Source organism: Sinohyriopsis cumingii, unplaced genomic scaffold (genome assembly GCF_028554795.1).
Source record: "Sinohyriopsis cumingii isolate HCF-2022 unplaced genomic scaffold, ASM2855479v2 utg004469l, whole genome shotgun sequence".
NCBI lineage: Eukaryota > Metazoa > Mollusca > Bivalvia > Unionida > Unionidae > Sinohyriopsis > Sinohyriopsis cumingii.
In genome coordinates, this window is record NW_028316760.1 from 18385 (window position 1) to 39637 (window position 21253).

The following is a 21253-nucleotide window of genomic DNA, read 5'->3' on the forward strand; positions in this document are numbered from 1 at the left end:
GACGTAGTAAAGCAAACAAAATGTGTCATCACCAAGACAGCAACGGTATTCGTGTAAATGAAACAAGCTGTTTACCATAATCGTCAAAAGTACGTACCCACTTCCACAAGAAAACGCGCTCTCATCCTCATAAGAGAGACGGGGGTGGGGGGTGGGGGGAGACGGATTCCATAATCGAATACTAGCCTCATAGAGAATACTGGAATAGGTACTGGAATGTTGACATGAATTCACACAGCATTTACCAAAAATCAACGTGTGAAAAAGGTAATAGAAAATATGAATTGCGAGCATGAAGAAGAAGAATGCAAAAGAAACATTTGGAGAAGTATGGTATCCTTCCCAGCATGCTAAGTGAACTTTTACAACCTCGGCTAATTGCCGAATTCCTTTTTATAACATAATAAATGTGTCATCGCCAAGAGAAAAATAAAGAAGCTTGGCTTTACGGAACTATCCTTAAAAGACGGCTTAAGTTTTTATTATTTCACATCAGAGTGTCAAATATATAATTTTAATCATGTTGTGTTTGTTCCTATCAATGTCCGCAAAAAATGGACACACAAATAAATATAACACGTAGGAGAATATATATAAAAAAACTTGTTTTGAAGCCCCATATTTAATTATAAGATGTTAAAATGCGTTCCATGCGTGTATCAAAACCACATGTTGTTAAGATAAATGTTCTATTGTTTGGTATGAAAAAGACATCAACAACAATATAAACCATGAAATATCCCCCTCCCCATCAAAAGTAGCACTTCTTCATTCTCGTAATTTTACATTCTACTACTGTAGTTCATGTGTTATCATAGTTACAATGATCATATATATATATATATATATATATATATATATATATATATATATATATATATATATATATATATATATATATATATATATATATATATATATATACATAGATAGATATAGATATATATATATATACCACATACATTAAAATTAATATGGCTATTAAAATGTTGATAATAATTTGTGATCCGTTCATGGCGCAATAATACGCAACACGAAGACCCAATCCATGAACTTCTTAAACCTGAATCCCAGAAAATCATATTTACTAAGTATCTTTCAGAACCCTACAAATAAACACATTATTTAAACGATTAAAATGTATAGATTATAAAATTTTGCATCTTAATGCAAGTTTCCAATTTTGCAAGAAGTCCCATACGTACAATATCGTCTGCTACCCAACCTGTCAACTTGCCGCTAGAACGAGATTCTCAAGAAATTCCCCGGCGTATAGTCTGTTTCTAAATTCTTTAGTAATTTTTCCCCATAAGCAAGACGTTGTAAACACATTACATCCGATTCATTGTTGTTTCTATTCCAAATAATAGCTTGTATTTTTGTGTAAAATGTTGTAATTTACTAAAAGTTTTTTTACAAGATCAGTTTAGTTTGGTTAAGATCTCTTGCCATTTATTGGCATTGTTTCGCTGAATTTTGAAAACTAGCTATAAACCTGACTTAGTTACTCGACTGAACTGCTGACAGAAACAGTCCAAAGTAATGCTATTTCATTTCTATAGCCCGATGGATAAACATTATATCTTTTGAAAGCTGTACGCAGAATAGGCCAACATATCGCGAGCCATGAAAACACAGGGGCGGTATCCCGTGTATAAAAAATTAATATTATTTTGAACAGAATATTCTGGTGACAATAGCTTCTTTTCAAATGGTAAGCATTGACGGAATTTATTGTCGTCAATCGGTCTAATTGACCTTACGCCAGAAGGTAGATCGCTCCGCCTACCGAACACGTGACTTGACAACGTCTTAACCTCCGACAAACATTCTGTGGAAATGGCGGGCGTGATAACATTAAAAGATATACCAGACGATATTGGTGAGCAATATTTGTCATATGAAACAACACTGAGACAGCGACAGAAAGCGAGAGCATTTATCCATCGATTGCACTTCTCTAAGTTACGTCAGTATGCGGAGAACTCGCCCCCACGTATCTGGAGAAGTCGCCCCAGAGTGGTTGGAGAAGTCGCCCCAATTGGTTGGAGAAGTCATCCAAAAACTTGTTACCCAAATAACCTTTTTATAACAGAATTAAGTCATCTTTTACGTGATTCATATTTATATTTGTATATATACGCGATCACAAAAGAGATATTAAATAAATTAAAGCAATATCATAGTAATATTTATAAGGACAAAATTAAGTCTGTATATAATCTAATGAATGATGACAGTATAGTGATTAAAAAGGATGATAAGTCAAACACTATTATTATTGTGAATCAAGATGATTATGTTAAAGAAGTTGAACTTCAATAAGAAATTAAATAAAAAAGTTCAACATGCATTAATGAGATCGCGAAAAATAATAATTCCATATGTGAGGAATTTGATACTTTCCCTCTTAACATACGTACACCTCAAAAATAGTAATTCCGTATGTGAGGAATTTGATACCTTCCCTCTTAACATACGTACACCTCAATTCTACATATTACCCAAAACTCATACAAATCCTGACCATAATTTACCTTTAAATTATCCCGGACGACCCATTATATCAGGTTGTAGTTCATATACTGAAAACCTATCAAAATTTGTTGATAGTGTTTTACAACCTTTAACGAAATCACTTCCTTCATACATTAAAGATACAACTACTTTCATTAAAAAGTCGAAGTCTGTTCCACATCTATCTGATAATTTCAATCCTCGTATCATTAGATGTAACATCACTATATACCAACATTCCGCATGCAGATGGTATTGAAGCGTGCAAATATTTTCTTGATAACAATCCTAATAATAGCACACTATCTAGCGAAGACATTTGTAAAATAATAAAAACTTATCTTGGAAAATAATTATTTTCAATTTAATAATAAGAATTACATACAGATAATGGGTATTAATATGGCTCCTATATACTTTTCCCTTTCATGGGTGAATTAGAAAAGGATTTTATTCAATACGAAAAGTTTAATCCATCTCTTTGGTTCAGATTTTTAGATGACATATTTATGATCTGGAAGCATTCAACTGAAGAACTGAAAAAAATTATTGATCGCCCAAATCATTTTCACCCGACGATTAAATTTACTTTTACTGCATCTAGTACGCATGTTTCATTTTTAGATGTAAATGTAATAAAAAATGTTGATAACACTATCTCTACAAATATTATTAAAATGCATCTAATGATTTGAAGAGCAGAGCAAAAGGGACAGATAACACTTATTTTTCGTTAAGTACACAAGTGGAACTGATCAAATGGAAAAGTTGAAAAATTGCAAATTTGATAAATTTAATAAGTTATTAAGTTGAAGAAAAACAACAATAAATAAAGTCTTAACCATGTGGCTGTATCTCAGAATTAGTATACATGATCCTTGGGGCAACTTCTCCAGGCGAAGTGGGGCGACTTCTCCGAACCGTTGCGAAATTTGTAAATATATACAATAGCCGAGTCCATATCGATAGAAGCAGCTTGTCGGAGGAAAATGGCGGACGTAAACAGTGCCTGGAGGTGTGTATAATAGCGCTCGCTGATTGGTCAATCGAGCAGAATGATTGACAACTGGCGATAGGTCAATTGGGTATCCGTTTTGCTTCAATATTGGAGACGGAAACCTCATGTGCGCAGAAATGCCCGACAGCATAGTATATAAAGATATTTGAAATTGAGTGTTCCCTATCGATCAATGATGAATTTCCACACATGAATCAATAGTGACGTATGAAAATAACGATATAGAAGTAGTAGAATTCCAGTTTTCTAAATGAATTTAATGCAGTATTCAATTCCATCGCAGTCCTTTCTGCTTTAGGTTCCTCCTCCCGGTTGATGAATAAAGGACAAAATTCGCAAAAATGTGGAGTGAGAGAAAAGAGTTAGGGTTAGATGAAAAGCTTGAACCTGAGTTTAGACCAAGTAATCTGCACAAATATGGTTTGTCCTAACGGTATGTGCACACTTTTCTTGGGATTTATCAACGATGTTTTTATACTCAATGATACAAAGTTGCAAAAGACTGTCAACAATATACGCTAACTTTCTTGGTTACAAGGCACACATACTGTAATGTGTTTAATGTTTTATTTATGTTGTTCTTCAACCTATTATAATGTTCTAAAAATTGATTATTAATAATCAAATTTGAAACTGTCCAGAGCCCTCTCTCTCTCTCACTCTCTCTCTCTCTCTCTCACTTTCTGGACCATAAGGTACTGTATAAAATCCATGAAAAGCGAGTAAAGAGGTTTTTCGCTGTGATTTTCACTTCTGTCATACGACGATGTCTCTTGACCTATAAATGATGGTAGAAGTTAGGTCAAACCGAGAGAGAGAGAGAGAGAGAGAGAGAGAGTCAGTCCCAATCGTCATTTTTTGTAGTGACAAAGACATATATCTGCTATACTGAACCCACATATCATAGTAACATAAATAAACATTTGTCCCTAGGGACAACATTGTACTTTCGTTCACGACAGTATTACCCGCCCGTTCCACGAAAAAGATCGGCGAAGCAACAAGTACAAGATAAAATCAGAAAGTTTAGAAAATAATTCTTAAAAATGTGGAGAATCCGGGTATCGATCCTGGTACCTCTCGCATGCTAAGCGAGCTCTCTACCATGGGAGCTAATTCCCCGACGTATTAAAAGAAACAAAATGTGTCATCACCAAGACAGCAACGATATTCGTGTAAACGAAGCAAGTTGTTTACTATAATCTTCAAAACTACGTACCCACTTCCACAAGAAAACGCGCTCTCATCCTCATAAGAGAGAGAGAGAGAGAGAGAGAGAGAGAGAGAGAGAGAGAGAGAGAGAGAGAGAGAGAAGGTGTGGGGGCATAGAGGGATTAGATAATCGAATACAAGCCTCACAGAGAATACTGGAATATGTACTGGAATGATGACATGATTTCACACAGCATTTACCAAAAATCAACGTGTGAAAAAGTTAATAGAAAATATAAATTGCGAGCATGAAGAAGAAGAATGGAAAAGAAACATTTGGAGAAGTTCTTCAACCTATCATAATGTTCTAAAAATTGATTATTAGTAATTAAATTTGAAATTGTCCAAAGGCGCTCTCTCACTCTCTTTCTCTCACTTTCTGGACCATAGTACCAAGATACGGTATAAAATCCATGGAAAGACGATCGAAGAGGATTTTCGCTGTGATTTTCACTTCTGTCATACAACGATGTCTCTTGACCTATAAATGATGGTACAAGTTAGGTCAAACCGAGAGAGAGAGAGAGAGAGAGAGAGAGAGAGAGAGAGAGAGAGAGGGAGAGAGAGAGAGTGAGAGAGAGAGAGATTCAGTACTAACCGTCATTTTTTGTAGTGACAAAGACATATATCTGCTATACTGAATCCACATATCATAGTAACATAAATAATCATTTGTCCCTAGGGACAACATTGTAGTTTCGTTCACGATAGTATTATCCGCCCGATCCACGAAAAATATCGGCGAAGCAAAACGTAAGTTAAAATCAGAAAATTTAGAAAATAAGTGTTAAAATTGTGGAGAATCCGGGTATCGATCCCGGTACCTCTCGCATGCTAAGCGAGCGCTCTACCATGTGAGCTAATTCCCCGACGTAGTAAAGCAAACAAAATGTGTCATCACCAAGACAGCAACGGTATTCGTGTAAATGAAACAAGCTGTTTACCATAATCGTCAAAAGTACGTACCCACTTCCACAAGAAAACGCGCTCTCATCCTCATAAGAGAGACGGGGGTGGGGGGTGGGGGGAGACGGATTCCATAATCGAATACTAGCCTCATAGAGAATACTGGAATAGGTACTGGAATGTTGACATGAATTCACACAGCATTTACCAAAAATCAACGTGTGAAAAAGGTAATAGAAAATATGAATTGCGAGCATGAAGAAGAAGAATGCAAAAGAAACATTTGGAGAAGTATGGTATCCTTCCCAGCATGCTAAGTGAACTTTTACAACCTCGGCTAATTGCCGAATTCCTTTTTATAACATAATAAATGTGTCATCGCCAAGAGAAAAATAAAGAAGCTTGGCTTTACGGAACTATCCTTAAAAGACGGCTTAAGTTTTTATTATTTCACATCAGAGTGTCAAATATATAATTTTAATCATGTTGTGTTTGTTCCTATCAATGTCCGCAAAAAATGGACACACAAATAAATATAACACGTAGGAGAATATATATAAAAAAACTTGTTTTGAAGCCCCATATTTAATTATAAGATGTTAAAATGCGTTCCATGCGTGTATCAAAACCACATGTTGTTAAGATAAATGTTCTATTGTTTGGTATGAAAAAGACATCAACAACAATATAAACCATGAAATATCCCCCTCCCCATCAAAAGTAGCACTTCTTCATTCTCGTAATTTTACATTCTACTACTGTAGTTCATGTGTTATCATAGTTACAATGATCATATATATATATATATATATATATATATATATATATATACATAGATAGATATAGATATATATATATATACCACATACATTAAAATTAATATGGCTATTAAAATGTTGATAATAATTTGTGATCCGTTCATGGCGCAATAATACGCAACACGAAGACCCAATCCATGAACTTCTTAAACCTGAATCCCAGAAAATCATATTTACTAAGTATCTTTCAGAACCCTACAAATAAACACATTATTTAAACGATTAAAATGTATAGATTATAAAATTTTGCATCTTAATGCAAGTTTCCAATTTTGCAAGAAGTCCCATACGTACAATATCGTCTGCTACCCAACCTGTCAACTTGCCGCTAGAACGAGATTCTCAAGAAATTCCCCGGCGTATAGTCTGTTTCTAAATTCTTTAGTAATTTTTCCCCATAAGCAAGACGTTGTAAACACATTACATCCGATTCATTGTTGTTTCTATTCCAAATAATAGCTTGTATTTTTGTGTAAAATGTTGTAATTTACTAAAAGTTTTTTTACAAGATCAGTTTAGTTTGGTTAAGATCTCTTGCCATTTATTGGCATTGTTTCGCTGAATTTTGAAAACTAGCTATAAACCTGACTTAGTTACTCGACTGAACTGCTGACAGAAACAGTCCAAAGTAATGCTATTTCATTTCTATAGCCCGATGGATAAACATTATATCTTTTGAAAGCTGTACGCAGAATAGGCCAACATATCGCGAGCCATGAAAACACAGGGGCGGTATCCCGTGTATAAAAAATTAATATTATTTTGAACAGAATATTCTGGTGACAATAGCTTCTTTTCAAATGGTAAGCATTGACGGAATTTATTGTCGTCAATCGGTCTAATTGACCTTACGCCAGAAGGTAGATCGCTCCGCCTACCGAACACGTGACTTGACAACGTCTTAACCTCCGACAAACATTCTGTGGAAATGGCGGGCGTGATAACATTAAAAGATATACCAGACGATATTGGTGAGCAATATTTGTCATATGAAACAACACTGAGACAGCGACAGAAAGCGAGAGCATTTATCCATCGATTGCACTTCTCTAAGTTACGTCAGTATGCGGAGAACTCGCCCCCACGTATCTGGAGAAGTCGCCCCAGAGTGGTTGGAGAAGTCGCCCCAATTGGTTGGAGAAGTCATCCAAAAACTTGTTACCCAAATAACCTTTTTATAACAGAATTAAGTCATCTTTTACGTGATTCATATTTATATTTGTATATATACGCGATCACAAAAGAGATATTAACTAAATTAAAGCAATATCATAGTAATATTTATAAGGACAAAATTAAGTCTGTATATAATCTAATGAATGATGACAGTATAGTGATTAAAAAGGATGATAAGTCAAACACTATTATTATTGTGAATCAAGATGATTATGTTAAAGAAGTTGAACTTCAATAAGAAATTAAATAAAAAAGTTCAACATGCATTAATGAGATCGCGAAAAATAATAATTCCATATGTGAGGAATTTGATACTTTCCCTCTTAACATACGTACACCTCAAAAATAGTAATTCCGTATGTGAGGAATTTGATACCTTCCCTCTTAACATACGTACACCTCAATTCTACATATTACCCAAAACTCATACAAATCCTGACCATAATTTACCTTTAAATTATCCCGGACGACCCATTATATCAGGTTGTAGTTCATATACTGAAAACCTATCAAAATTTGTTGATAGTGTTTTACAACCTTTAACGAAATCACTTCCTTCATACATTAAAGATACAACTACTTTCATTAAAAAGTCGAAGTCTGTTCCACATCTATCTGATAATTTCAATCCTCGTATCATTAGATGTAACATCACTATATACCAACATTCCGCATGCAGATGGTATTGAAGCGTGCAAATATTTTCTTGATAACAATCCTAATAATAGCACACTATCTAGCGAAGATATTTGTAAAATAATAAAAACTTATCTTGGAAAATAATTATTTTCAATTTAATAATAAGAATTACATACAGATAATGGGTATTAATATGGCTCCTATATACTTTTCCCTTTCATGGGTGAATTAGAAAAGGATTTTATTCAATACGAAAAGTTTAATCCATCTCTTTGGTTCAGATTTTTAGATGACATATTTATGATCTGGAAGCATTCAACTGAAGAACTGAAAAAAATTATTGATCGCCCAAATCATTTTCACCCGACGATTAAATTTACTTTTACTGCATCTAGTACGCATGTTTCATTTTTAGATGTAAATGTAATAAAAAATGTTGATAACACTATCTCTACAAATATTATTAAAATGCATCTAATGATTTGAAGAGCAGAGCAAAAGGGACAGATAACACTTATTTTTCGTTAAGTACACAAGTGGAACTGATCAAATGGAAAAGTTGAAAAATTGCAAATTTGATAAATTTAATAAGTTATTAAGTTGAAGAAAAACAACAATAAATAAAGTCTTAACCATGTGGCTGTATCTCAGAATTAGTATACATGATCCTTGGGGCAACTTCTCCAGGCGAAGTGGGGCGACTTCTCCGAACCGTTGCGAAATTTGTAAATATATACAATAGCCGAGTCCATATCGATAGAAGCAGCTTGTCGGAGGAAAATGGCGGACGTAAACAGTGCCTGGAGGTGTGTATAATAGCGCTCGCTGATTGGTCAATCGAGCAGAATGATTGACAACTGGCGATAGGTCAATTGGGTATCCGTTTTGCTTCAATATTGGAGACGGAAACCTCATGTGCGCAGAAATGCCCGACAGCATAGTATATAAAGATATTTGAAATTGAGTGTTCCCTATCGATCAATGATGAATTTCCACACATGAATCAATAGTGACGTATGAAAATAACGATATAGAAGTAGTAGAATTCCAGTTTTCTAAATGAATTTAATGCAGTATTCAATTCCATCGCAGTCCTTTCTGCTTTAGGTTCCTCCTCCCGGTTGATGAATAAAGGACAAAATTCGCAAAAATGTGGAGTGAGAGAAAAGAGTTAGGGTTAGATGAAAAGCTTGAACCTGAGTTTAGACCAAGTAATCTGCACAAATATGGTTTGTCCTAACGGTATGTGCACACTTTTCTTGGGATTTATCAACGATGTTTTTATACTCAATGATACAAAGTTGCAAAAGACTGTCAACAATATACGCTAACTTTCTTGGTTACAAGGCACACATACTGTAATGTGTTTAATGTTTTATTTATGTTGTTCTTCAACCTATTATAATGTTCTAAAAATTGATTATTAATAATCAAATTTGAAACTGTCCAGAGCCCTCTCTCTCTCTCACTCTCTCTCTCTCTCTCTCACTTTCTGGACCATAAGGTACTGTATAAAATCCATGAAAAGCGAGTAAAGAGGTTTTTCGCTGTGATTTTCACTTCTGTCATACGACGATGTCTCTTGACCTATAAATGATGGTAGAAGTTAGGTCAAACCGAGAGAGAGAGAGAGAGAGAGAGAGAGTCAATCCCAGTCGTCATTTTTTGTAGTGACAAAGACATATATCTGCTATACTGAACCCACATATCATAGTAACATAAATAAACATGTGTCCCTAGGGACAACATTGTACTTTCGTTCACGACAGTATTACCCGCCCGTTCCACGAAAAAGATCGGCGAAGCAAAAAGTACAAGTTAAAATCAGAAAATTTAGAAAATAAGTGTTAACATTGTGGAGAATCCGGGTATCGATCCCGGTACCTCTCGCATGCTAAGCGAGCGCTCTACCATGTGAGCTAATTCCCCGACGTATTAAAAGAAACAAAATGTGTCATCACCAAGACAGCAACGGTATTCGTGTAGATGAAACAAGCTGTTTACCATAATCTTCGAAACTACGTACCCACTTCCACAAGAAAACCCGCTCTCATCCTCATAAGAGAGAGAGAGAGAGGGGGGGGGGGAGGGAGAGGGATTCCATAAAAGAATACTAGCCTCATAGAGAATACTGGAATAGGTACTGGAATGTTGACATGAATTCACACAGCATTTACCAAAAACCAACGTGTGAAAAAGGTAATAGCAAATATGAATTGCGAGCATGAAGAAGAAGAATGCAAAAGAAACATTTGGAGAAGTATGGTATCCTTCCCAGCATGCTAAGTGAACTTTTACAACCTCGGCTAATTGCCTAATTACTGTTCATAACATAATAAATGTATCATCGCCAAGACAAAAATAAAGAAGCTTGGCTTTACTGAACTATCTTTAAAGGACGGCTTTTTTATTATATCACATCAGAGTGTCAAATATATCATTTAAATCATATTGTGTTTGTTCATATCAATGTCCGCAAAAAATGGACAGACAAATATATACAACACGTAGGAGAATATACATTTTAAAAAACTTGTTTTGAAGCCCCATAATTAATGATAAGATGTTGAAATGCGTTCCATGCGTGTATGAAAACCACATGTTAAGAGAAATGTTCTATGGTTTGGTATGAAAAAGACATCAACAACAAAATAAACCATTAAATATCCCCCTCCCCATCAAAGGTAACACTTCTTCATTCTCGTAATTTTAAATTCTATTACTATAGTTCATGTGTTATCAGAGTTACAATGATCATGTGCGAAATTAAGTGTTTTCTATTTGGGTTTTATTCTCATACTCTCGTAATGGTTATTTTATGAAAACAAAGTAATATTGTTTCTATTGATTCTTTTATTCTTGCACTATATATATATATATATATATATATATATATATATATATATATATATATATATATATATATACCACATACATTAAAATTAATATGGCTTTTAAAATGTTGATAATAACTTGTGATCCGTTCATGGCCCAATAATACGCAACATGAAGACCCAATCCATGAACTTCTTAAACCTGAATCCCAGAAAATCATCTTTACTAAGTATCTTTTAGAACCATATAAATAAATACATTATTTAAACGATTAAAATGTATAGATTATAAAATTCTGCATCTTAATGCAAGTTTCCAATTTTGCAAGAAGTGCCACACGTACAATATGGTCTGCTACGCAACCTGTCAACTTGCCACTAGAGCGGGATTCTCAAAAAATTCCCCGGCGTATAGTCTGTTTCTAATTTCTTTAGTAATTTATCCCCATAAACAAGACGCTCTAAGCACATTACATCCGATTCATTGTTGTTTCTTTTCCAAATAATAGCTTAATTTTTTGTAAAATGTTGTAATTTACTAAAAGTTTTTTTGACAAGATGAGTTTCAGTGGCGTCACTCGGATTGGTGTCATCCAGTGCGGTAGGTCATGGTGTCACCCCCATGGTTCTCCTTCCGTAACAGACCATACAGAATCCTTAGTAATGTCATTTTGGTGTCACCCCATCTGATGGTATCACCCGGTGCAGTCCGCACCTCCCGCATCCCCCTAGCGACGCCACTGCTGTGCCTGCTAGTCATGTATTTAACTATGATCGGTTATCCGCTTATGAAATCCGACTAGACCTAGCAGTGTGTGCTCTGTAAAACTTGCAATTTTTCATTTTGGTGTCACCCCTCTCTGATGGTGTCACCCGGTGCGGTCCGCACCCCCCGCACCGCCCTAGCGTCGCCACTGATTAGTTTAGTTTGGTTAAGCTCTCTTGCCATTTATTGGCATCGTTTCGCTGAAAATCTAGCTATAAACCTGACCTAGTTACTTGACTGAACTGCTGACAGAAACAGTCCAAAGTAATGCTATTTCATTTCTATAGCCCGATGGATAAACATTACATCTTTTGAAAGCTGTGCGCAGAATAGGCCGACATATCGCGAGCCATGAAAACACAGGGGAGGTATCCCGTGTAGCACAAATTAAATACTATTTTGAACAGAATATTCTGGTGACAATTGCTTCTTTTCAAATGGTAAGCATTGACGTAATTTACTGTCGTCAATCGGTTTAGTTGGGTATGCGTTTTGCTTCAATATTGGAGACGGAAACCTTATGTGCGCAGAAATAATCGACAGCAAAGTATATAAGGATATTTGAAATTGAGTGTTTCCTATAGATCAATGATGAATTTCCACACACGAATCAATAGTGATGTATGAAAATAAGGGTGAAAAAGTATTAGAATTCCAGTTTTCCAAATGAATTTAATACGGTATTCAATTCCATCGCAGTCCTTTCTGCTTTCCGTTCCCCCTACCCGTTGATGAATAAAGGACAAAATACGCAAAAATCTGGAGTGAGAGAAAAGAGTTAGGGCTAAATGAAAAGCTTGAACCTAAATTTAGACCAATTTATCTGCACAAATATGGTTTGTCCTAACGGTATGTGCACACTTTTCTTGGGATTTATCAACGATGTTTTTATACTCAATGATACAAAGTTGCAAAAGACTGTCAACAATATACGCTAACTTTCTTGGTTACAAGGCACACATACTGTAATGTGTTTAATGTTTTATTTATGTTGTTCTTCAACCTATTATAATGTTCTAAAAATTGATTATTAGCAATTAAATTTGAAACTGTCCAGAGGCCCTCTCTCTCTCTCTGTTTCTGGACCATAGTACCAAGATACGGTATAAAATCCATGAAAAGACGAGTAAAGAGGATTATCGCTGGGATTTTCACTTCTGTCATACGACGATGTCTCTTGACCTATAAATGATGGTACAAGTTAGGTCAAACCGAGAGAGAGAGAAAGAGAGAGAGAGAGAGAGAGAGTCCTAATCGTCATTTTTTCTAATGACAAAGACATATATCTGCAATACTGAATCCACTTATCATAGTAACATAAATAAACATTTGTCCCTAGGGACAACATTGTACTTTCGTTCACGACAGTATTACCCGCCCGATCCACGAAAAATATCGGCGAAGCAACAAGTACAAGATAAAATCAGAAAGTTTAGAAAATAATTCTTAAAAATGTGGAGAATCCGGGTATCGATCCTGGTACCTCTCGCATGCTAAGCGAGCTCTCTACCATGGGAGCTAATTCCCCGACGTATTAAAAGAAACAAAATGTGTCATCACCAAGACAGCAACGATATTCGTGTAAACGAAGCAAGTTGTTTACTATAATCTTCAAAACTACGTACCCACTTCCACAAGAAAACGCGCTCTCATCCTCATAAGAGAGAGAGAGAGAGAGAGAGAGAGAGAGAGAGAGAGAGAGAGAGAGAGAGAGAAGGGCGGGGGGGGGGGCATAGAGGGATTAGATAATCGAATACAAGCCTCACAGAGAATACTGGAATATGTACTGGAATGATGACATGATTTCACACAGCATTTACCAAAAATCAACGTGTGAAAAAGTTAATAGAAAATATAAATTGCGAGCATGAAGAAGAAGAATGGAAAAGAAACATTTGGAGAAGTTCTTCAACCTATCATAATGTTCTAAAAATTGATTATTAGTAATTAAATTTGAAATTGTCCAAAGGCGCTCTCTCACTCTCTTTCTCTCACTTTCTGGACCATAGTACCAAGATACGGTATAAAATCCATGGAAAGACGATCGAAGAGGATTTTCGCTGTGATTTTCACTTCTGTCATACAACGATGTCTCTTGACCTATAAATGATGGTACAAGTTAGGTCAAACCGAGAGAGAGAGAGAGAGAGAGAGAGAGAGAGGGAGAGAGAGAGAGAGAGAGAGAGAGAGTCAGTACTAATCGTCATTTTTTGTAGTGACAAAGACATATATCTGCGATACTGAATCCACATATCATAGTAACATAAATAATCATTTGTCCCTAGGGACAACATTGTAGTTTCGTTCACGATAGTATCATCCGCCCGATCCACGAAAAATATCGGCGAAGCAAAACGTACAAGTTAAAATCAGAAAATTTAGAAAATAAGTGTTAAAATTGTGGAGAATCCTGGTATCGATCCCGGTACCTCTCGCATGCTAAGCGAGCGCTCTACCATGTGAGCTAATTCCCCGACGTAGTAAAGCAAACAAAATGTGTCATCACCAAGACAGCAACGGTATTCGTGTAAATGAAACAAGCTGTTTACCATAATCGTCAAAAGTACGTACCCACTTCCACAAGAAAACGCGCTCTCATCCTCATAAGAGAGACGGGGGGGGGGGGAGACGGATTCCATAATCGAATACTAGCCTCATAGAGAATACTGGAATAGGTACTGGAATGTTGACATGAATTCACACAGCATTTACCAAAAATCAACGTGTGAAAAAGGTAATAGAAAATATGAATTGCGAGCATGAAGAAGAAGAATGCAAAAGAAACATTTGGAGAAGTATGGTATCCTTCCCAGCATGCTCAGTGAACTTTTACAACCTCGGCTAATTGCCGAATTCCTTTTTATAACATAATAAATGTGTCATCGCCAAGAGAAAAATAAAGAAGCTTGGCTTTACGGAACTATCCTTAAAAGACGGCTTAAGTTTTTATTATTTCACATCAGAGTGTCAAATATATAATTTTAATCATGTTGTGTTTGTTCCTATCAATGTCCGCAAAAAATGGACACACAAATAAATATAACACGTAGGAGAATATATATAAAAAAACTTGTTTTGAAGCCCCATATTTAATTATAAGATGTTAAAATGCGTTCCATGCGTGTATCAAAACCACATGTTGTTAAGATAAATGTTCTATTGTTTGGTATGAAAAAGACATCAACAACAATATAAACCATGAAATATCCCCCTCCCCATCAAAAGTAGCACTTCTTCATTCTCGTAATTTTACATTCTACTACTGTAGTTCATGTGTTATCATAGTTACAATGATCATATATATATATATATATATATATATATATATATATATATATATATATATATATATATATATATATATATATATATATATACATAGATAGATATAGATATATATATACCACATACATTAAAATTAATATGGCTATTAAAATGTTGATAATAATTTGTGATCCGTTCATGGCGCAATAATACGCAACACGAAGACCCAATCCATGAACTTCTTAAACCTGAATCCCAGAAAATCATATTTACTAAGTATCTTTCAGAACCCTACAAATAAACACATTATTTAAACGATTAAAATGTATAGATTATAAAATTTTGCATCTTAATGCAAGTTTCCAATTTTGCAAGAAGTCCCATACGTACAATATCGTCTGCTACCCAACCTGTCAACTTGCCGCTAGAACGAGATTCTCAAGAAATTCCCCGGCGTATAGTCTGTTTCTAAATTCTTTAGTAATTTTTCCCCATAAGCAAGACGTTGTAAACACATTACATCCGATTCATTGTTGTTTCTATTCCAAATAATAGCTTGTATTTTTGTGTAAAATGTTGTAATTTACTAAAAGTTTTTTTACAAGATCAGTTTAGTTTGGTTAAGATCTCTTGCCATTTATTGGCATTGTTTCGCTGAATTTTGAAAACTAGCTATAAACCTGACTTAGTTACTCGACTGAACTGCTGACAGAAACAGTCCAAAGTAATGCTATTTCATTTCTATAGCCCGATGGATAAACATTATATCTTTTGAAAGCTGTACGCAGAATAGGCCAACATATCGCGAGCCATGAAAACACAGGGGCGGTATCCCGTGTATAAAAAATTAATATTATTTTGAACAGAATATTCTGGTGACAATAGCTTCTTTTCAAATGGTAAGCATTGACGGAATTTATTGTCGTCAATCGGTCTAATTGACCTTACGCCAGAAGGTAGATCGCTCCGCCTACCGAACACGTGACTTGACAACGTCTTAACCTCCGACAAACATTCTGTGGAAATGGCGGGCGTGATAACATTAAAAGATATACCAGACGATATTGGTGAGCAATATTTGTCATATGAAACAACACTGAGACAGCGACAGAAAGCGAGAGCATTTATCCATCGATTGCACTTCTCTAAGTTACGTCAGTATGCGGAGAACTCGCCCCCACGTATCTGGAGAAGTCGCCCCAGAGTGGTTGGAGAAGTCGCCCCAATTGGTTGGAGAAGTCATCCAAAAACTTGTTACCCAAATAACCTTTTTATAACAGAATTAAGTCATCTTTTACGTGATTCATATTTATATTTGTATATATACGCGATCACAAAAGAGATATTAACTAAATTAAAGCAATATCATAGTAATATTTATAAGGACAAAATTAAGTCTGTATATAATCTAATGAATGATGACAGTATAGTGATTAAAAAGGATGATAAGTCAAACACTATTATTATTGTGAATCAAGATGATTATGTTAAAGAAGTTGAACTTCAATAAGAAATTAAATAAAAAAGTTCAACATGCATTAATGAGATCGCGAAAAATAATAATTCCATATGTGAGGAATTTGATACTTTCCCTCTTAACATACGTACACCTCAAAAATAGTAATTCCGTATGTGAGGAATTTGATACCTTCCCTCTTAACATACGTACACCTCAATTCTACATATTACCCAAAACTCATACAAATCCTGACCATAATTTACCTTTAAATTATCCCGGACGACCCATTATATCAGGTTGTAGTTCATATACTGAAAACCTATCAAAATTTGTTGATAGTGTTTTACAACCTTTAACGAAATCACTTCCTTCATACATTAAAGATACAACTACTTTCATTAAAAAGTCGAAGTCTGTTCCACATCTATCTGATAATTTCAATCCTCGTATCATTAGATGTAACATCACTATATACCAACATTCCGCATGCAGATGGTATTGAAGCGTGCAAATATTTTCTTGATAACAATCCTAATAATAGCACACTATCTAGCGAAGACATTTGTAAAATAATAAAAACTTATCTTGGAAAATAATTATTTTCAATTTAATAATAAGAATTACATACAGATAATGGGTATTAATATGGCTCCTATATACTTTTCCCTTTCATGGGTGAATTAGAAAAGGATTTTATTCAATACGAAAAGTTTAATCCATCTCTTTGGTTCAGATTTTTAGATGACATATTTATGATCTGGAAGCATTCAACTGAAGAACTGAAAAAAATTATTGATCGCCTAAATCATTTTCACTCGACGATTAAATTTACTTTTACTGCATCTAGTACGCATGTTTCATTTTTAGATGTAAATGTAATAAAAAATGTTGATAACACTATCTCTACAAATATTATTAAAATGCATCTAATGATTTGAAGAGCAGAGCAAAAGGGACAGATAACACTTATTTTTCGTTAAGTACACAAGTGGAACTGATCAAATGGAAAAGTTGAAAAATTGCAAATTTGATAAATTTAATAAGTTATTAAGTTGAAGAAAAACAACAATAAATAAAGTCTTAACCATGTGGCTGTATCTCAGAATTAGTATACATGATCCTTGGGGCAACTTCTCCAGGCGAAGTGGGGCGACTTCTCCGAACCGTTGCGAAATTTGTAAATATATACAATAGCCGAGTCCATATCGATAGAAGCAGCTTGTCGGAGGAAAATGGCGGACGTAAACAGTGCCTGGAGGTGTGTATAATAGCGCTCGCTGATTGGTCAATCGAGCAGAATGATTGACAACTGGCGATAGGTCAATTGGGTATCCGTTTTGCTTCAATATTGGAGACGGAAACCTCATGTGCGCAGAAATGCCCGACAGCATAGTATATAAAGATATTTGAAATTGAGTGTTCCCTATCGATCAATGATGAATTTCCACACATGAATCAATAGTGACGTATGAAAATAACGATATAGAAGTAGTAGAATTCCAGTTTTCTAAATGAATTTAATGCAGTATTCAATTCCATCGCAGTCCTTTCTGCTTTAGGTTCCTCCTCCCGGTTGATGAATAAAGGACAAAATTCGCAAAAATGTGGAGTGAGAGAAAAGAGTTAGGGTTAGATGAAAAGCTTGAACCTGAATTTAGACCAAGTAATCTGCACAAATATGGTTTGTCCTAACGGTATGTGCACACTTTTCTTGGGATTTATCAACGATGTTTTTATACTCAATGATACAAAGTTGCAAAAGACTGTCAACAATATACGCTAACTTTCTTGGTTACAAGGCACACATACTGTAATGTGTTTAATGTTTTATTTATGTTGTTCTTCAACCTATTATAATGTTCTAAAAATTGATTATTAGCAATTAAATTTGAAACTGTCCAGAGGCCCTCTCTCTCTCTCTCTCTCTCTCTGTTTCTGGACCATAGTACCAAGATACGGTATAAAATCCATGAAAAGACGAGTAAAGAGGATTATCGCTGGGATTTTCACTTCTGTCATACGACGATGTCTCTGGACCTATAAATGATGGTACAAGTTAGGTCAAACCGAGAGAGAGAGAAAGAGAGAGAGAGAGAGAGAGAGTCCTAATCGTCATTTTTTCTAATGACAAAGACATATATCTGCAATACTGAATCCACTTATCATAGTAACATAAATAAACATTTGTCCCTAGGGACAACATTGTACTTTCGTTCACGACAGTATTACCCGCCCGATCCACGAAAAATATCGGCGAAGCAACAAGTACAAGATAAAATCAGAAAGTTTAGAAAATAATTCTTAAAAATGTGGAGAATCCGGGTATCGATCCTGGTACCTCTCGCATGCTAAGCGAGCTCTCTACCATGGGAGCTAATTCCCCGACGTATTAAAAGAAACAAAATGTGTCATCACCAAGACAGCAACGATATTCGTGTAAACGAAGCAAGTTGTTTACTATAATCTTCAAAACTACGTACCCACTTCCACAAGAAAACGCGCTCTCATCCTCATAAGAGAGAGAGAGAGAGAGAGAGAGAGAGAGAGAGAGAGAGAAGGGGGGGGGCATAGAGGGATTAGATAATCGAATACAAGCCTCACAGAGAATACTGGAATATGTACTGGAATGATGACATGATTTCACACAGCATTTACCAAAAATCAACGTGTGAAAAAGTTAATAGAAAATATAAATTGCGAGCATGAAGAAGAAGAATGGAAAAGAAACATTTGGAGAAGTTCTTCAACCTATCATAATGTTCTAAAAATTGATTATTAGTAATTAAATTTGAAATTGTCCAAAGGCGCTCTCTCACTCTCTTTCTCTCACTTTCTGGACCATAGTACCAAGATACGGTATAAAATCCATGGAAAGACGATCGAAGAGGATTTTCGCTGTGATTTTCACTTCTGTCATACAACGATGTCTCTTGACCTATAAATGATGGTACAAGTTAGGTCAAACCGAGAGAGAGAGAGAGAGAGAGAGAGAGAGAGGGAGAGAGAGAGAGAGAGAGAGAGTCAGTACTAATCGTCATTTTTTGTAGTGACAAAGACATATATCTGCTATACTGAATCCACATATCATAGTAACATAAATAATCATTTGTCCCTAGGGACAACATTGTAGTTTCGTTCACGATAGTATTATCCGCCCGATCCACGAAAAATATCGGCGAAGCAAAACGTAAGTTAAAATCAGAAAATTTAGAAAATAAGTGTTAAAATTGTGGAGAATCCGGGTATCGATCCCGGTACCTCTCGCATGCTAAGCGAGCGCTCTACCATGTGAGCTAATTCCCCGACGTAGTAAAGCAAACAAAATGTGTCATCACCAAGACAGCAACGGTATTCCTGTAAATGAAACAAGCTGTTTACCATAATCGTCAAAAGTACGTACCCACTTCCACAAGAAAACGCGCTCTCATCCTCATAAGAGAGACGGGGGTGGGGGGTGGGGGGAGACGGATTCCATAATCGAATACTAGCCTCATAGAGAATACTGGAATAGGTACTGGAATGTTGACATGAATTCACACAGCATTTACCAAAAATCAACGTGTGAAAAAGGTAATAGAAAATATGAATTGCGAGCATGAAGAAGAAGAATGCAAAAGAAACATTTGGAGAAGTATGGTATCCTTCCCAGCATGCTAAGTGAACTTTTACAACCTCGGCTAATTGCCGAATTCCTTTTTATAACATAATAAATGTGTCATCGCCAAGAGAAAAATAAAGAAGCTTGGCTTTACGGAACTATCCTTAAAAGACGGCTTAAGTTTTTATTATTTCACATCAGAGTGTCAAATATATAATTTTAATCATGTTGTGTTTGTTCCTATCAATGTCCGCAAAAAATGGACACACAAATAAATATAACACGTAGGAGAATATATATAAAAAAACTTGTTTTGAAGCCCCATATTTAATTATAAGATGTTAAAATGCGTTCCATGCGTGTATCAAAACCACATGTTGTTAAGATAAATGTTCTATTGTTTGGTATGAAAAAGACATCAACAACAATATAAACCATGAAATATCCCCCTCCCCATCAAAAGTAGCACTTCTTCATTCTCGTAATTTTACATTCTACTACTGTAGTTCATGTGTTATCATAGTTACAATGATCATATATATATATATATATATATATATATATATATATATATATATATATATATATATATATATATATATATATATATACATAGATAGATATATATATACCACATACATTAAAATTAATATGGCTATTAAAATGTTGATAATAATTTGTGATCCGTTCATGGCGCAATAATACGCAACACGAAGACCCAATCCATGAACTTCTTAAACCTGAATCCCAGAAAATCATATTTACTAAGTATCTTTCAGAACCCTACAAATAAACACATTATTTAAACGATTAAAATGTATAGATTATAAAATTTTGCATCTTAATGCAAGTTTCCAATTTTGCAAGAAGTCCCATACGTACAATATCGTCTGCTACCCAACCTGTCAACTTGCCGCTAGAACGAGATTCTCAAGAAATTCCCCGGCGTATAGTCTGTTTCTAAATTCTTTAGTAATTTTTCCCCATAAGCAAGACGTTGTAAACACATTACATCCGATTCATTGTTGTTTCTATTCCAAATAATA

General features: G+C 35.1%; 3 non-coding genes across 3 annotated transcripts; all 3 read right to left on the reverse strand.

Annotated features, from left to right (window-relative positions):
• Positions 1 to 5543: 5543 nt before the first annotated feature.
• On the reverse strand, positions 5544 to 5616 carry Trnaa-agc (transfer RNA alanine (anticodon AGC)). The gene has a single exon. It is a non-coding gene; the product is annotated as a tRNA-Ala (tRNA).
• A 4526-nt stretch (positions 5617 to 10142) lies between these two features.
• Trnaa-agc (transfer RNA alanine (anticodon AGC)) lies at positions 10143 to 10215 on the reverse strand. The gene has a single exon. It is a non-coding gene; the product is annotated as a tRNA-Ala (tRNA).
• A 9624-nt stretch (positions 10216 to 19839) lies between these two features.
• On the reverse strand, positions 19840 to 19912 carry Trnaa-agc (transfer RNA alanine (anticodon AGC)). Its single transcript has one exon. It is a non-coding gene; the product is annotated as a tRNA-Ala (tRNA).
• Positions 19913 to 21253: the final 1341 nt, after the last annotated feature.